Source organism: Anopheles funestus, assembly GCF_943734845.2.
Source record: "Anopheles funestus chromosome X unlocalized genomic scaffold, idAnoFuneDA-416_04 X_unloc_50, whole genome shotgun sequence".
In the NCBI taxonomy this organism is placed as follows: domain Eukaryota; kingdom Metazoa; phylum Arthropoda; class Insecta; order Diptera; family Culicidae; genus Anopheles; species Anopheles funestus.
The window spans coordinates 165,001-167,966 of NW_026045177.1; the positions used below are offsets into that span (position 1 = coordinate 165,001).

General features: G+C 52.1%; 1 pseudogene; it reads left to right on the forward strand.

Moving 5' to 3' along the window:
* Positions 1 to 2,130, forward strand: part of LOC125773748 (large subunit ribosomal RNA) — a 5,463-nt pseudogene extending 3,333 nt beyond the window's left edge.
* The last annotated feature ends 836 nt before the right edge of the window (positions 2,131 to 2,966 follow it).

The following is a 2,966-nucleotide window of genomic DNA, read 5'->3' on the forward strand; positions in this document are numbered from 1 at the left end:
GGGCGGTACATCTCCAAAACGATAACGGAGGTGTCCAAAGGTCAGCTCAGAGTGGACAGAAACCACCCGTTGAGCATAAGGACAAAAGCTGGTTTGATCCTAACGTTCAGTACACGCCGGGACAGCGAAAGCTTGGCCTTACGATCCTTTTGGTATAACGAGTTTTTAGCAAGAGGTGTCAGAAAAGTTACCACAGGGATAACTGGCTTTTTTTTTTTTTTTTATACTTGAAGGATGGTTTTATTAACATAATAGTTGTACAATGTACATTTCATATGAGACGTTAACCCATCCCTCACACCCTTCCGCACCATCACCCGCGAGGGTTTCGTACGGGGCGGAAGTTTTCTGCGCTTAACGCTGCCCTATACCGTGCTTATCAGCACCTATCACTTTATTTAGAATAGAATCCTTTAATCACGTAACGTGGATAACTAAAGCCTTGCATGCGCAATGCCCCGCTGGGCCTACCTCTACCGCTCTTCCCGGATGTTCTGCGCAGTCTTAACGCGAGGAGTTCTCTGCCTCGGCGGCGGCGGCTGTTTCGGCCGCGTTAAGACCATCCCTCGACTCATCATTCGACGATCTACCGACGTGGAGAATGTAACCACGATGGTCCTCCTCGTCGCTGGTGCTGTCGTCGTTACTTTCGGGTGACGCGGCCCGACGCACTTCCGCTATCAACTCACGTAGCCGCTGACGATGGCGAGCGACCCGTTCGCGAACAGCAGCTCTACGTTCGATGGTCCTCGGTGAAGGGGGTGGTGATGGCGGCCGCCCACCCCGCTGCTCCTCCCGTTGCTGCGCCCTCTGCCGGTTTCGCGCGACGTTACGTCGATCATAGCGAGCACGTCGAACCGCATCAGGATCCGGTCGGTGGACATTATCCGGCAACATTCCCTGGGACGCCAACATGGTCCGGAACTCGTCCCAGTCACGCTGCAGCGCATGCGTGATTCGTTTGGCAGCCTCACACACGTTACTCCAGTTCTCCGGACACTGAAGCATGTAACCCTCCAGCGACTCCGGAACTACGCCGTCCAACAGTTGCCTCCGGATGGCAGCAAAGCGAGGGCACACGAACATAGCATGCTCGGCACTCTCAGCGACGCCAGGGCACCACGTGCAGTCCGGGGATGAGGTGAAACCCATGTCGCAAAGGTACTCACGAAAAAATCCGTGACCGGATAGTACCTGCGACAGATGGAAGGTAACCTCTCCGTGGTTCCGCGACTGCCACGATCCGATGTCCGGGATCGTACGGTGGGCCCACCTGACGTACTTGCTGGCTCCCTCTGCTGCGGCATCAACATTCCACGCCGACTGCCACTCGGCGATGGTCCGCTGTCGCTCCTCGGTCCGAAGTTCGCCACTGGTGCGCGTACCACGACGACTGTGGACTCGGGTGTCCTCCTCCACCGCTCTGCAGATCGGCACAAGTCCAGCCAACAGCACGGCAGTCTCGTACCGGACAGTTGAGGGATAACTGGCTTGTGGCCGCCAAGCGTTCATAGCGACGTGGCTTTTTGATCCTTCGATGTCGGCTCTTCCTATCATTGTAAAGCAAAATTTACCAAGCGTAGGATTGTTCACCCTTTCAAGGGAACGTGAGCTGGGTTTAGACCGTCGTGAGACAGGTTAGTTTTACCCTACTGGTGTGCATTGTTTGTCGCTATCTTAACGGAATTCCTGTGCAGTACGAGAGGAACCACAGGTACGGACCACTGGCTCAATACTAGTTCGAACGGACTATGGTATGACGCTACGTCCGCTGGATTATGCCTGAACGCCTCTAAGGTCGTATCCAATCCGAGCTGATAGCGCTTCTTATACCCATTAGGTGGTCGTAAGCTAGCGGGCCTAACAACCCTCCGAGAACCGTCCGTGCTGTCCATTGGCACACTGGCGTCTCATCCCCGCTTACTACTAGGCCGCAAAGGGCGGGTTCGCGCTGCACGTGTTAGTACCATACATGTTGGGAACACCGGTGGACGAGCTTGCCGACTGTGGATATCACTAGTTTCGACACCTACGACCGCCCGCAAACGACGGGACTACAGGCTGGGAGCTTCAAGTTGTAGAGATGCGTTCGCATCGATCCTCTCAGGCGACCCATGCTTGGTGGTTAGTGCTTGCGCGTGCGCGCCCCGTGTGTGCTGGAATTGGCCAACCAGTGCACATTGGTGGTGCGTACCGTGACTTGCACCATGTGACGAGAGTGTTGAAGAACACTGTGTGGTGACTCTATGCCTATGTGATGGGGTGCTTGTAACACACGACCGAACCGACGGCTCGTTGGATGGTCACGACAGTGTGGTGCAGGTGCGCCCATGTGTAACGAATACATTGAGTGCCGTTGGAGGTTAGCGGTTGGTTGGTTGCATGCTACAACTTCGCGTTGTACATGGGCTGGCCGCTGCGCTTCCTTCGGGTTGCCACTTGATGTTGATAGGGTTGATGTATTGTGTTCGTTGACTTTTGGTTCATTCCAAAAGTCTTCGGACTTAGATAATTTTACAAGTGTCGGCGCTCTCGGACCGAAAATAAGAAGACAACTAAGAAGAAAAAGAGAAAGAAGCTAATAGTGGAAAGTATTCTTCTTCAAAGAAGGAACAAAAATTTTACAAGTGTTGAAAAATTTCCTAAGTCCAAAAAATTTTCTAAGTCCAGAAAATTTTCTAAGTCCCACAAAATGGAACATGATGAAGAAGATACAGAAGTTGAAAATTTTTCTAAGTCCAAAAAATTTTCTAAGTCCAGAAAATTTTCTAAGTCCAAAGTGTTGGAACAATTTCCAAAGGCCCATAGGTTGCACTGAATTTTCCTAAGTTGGCCACAAGTACCCATGAGGTATCGAGAAGGTTCACCCGAAGGACATAATATGTCCCAAAGTACCGATAGAGCACCCACAAAGAGCACCCAATTGGCCTAAGTTGGCCAAAAGTACCGATAGAGTACCCACAAGT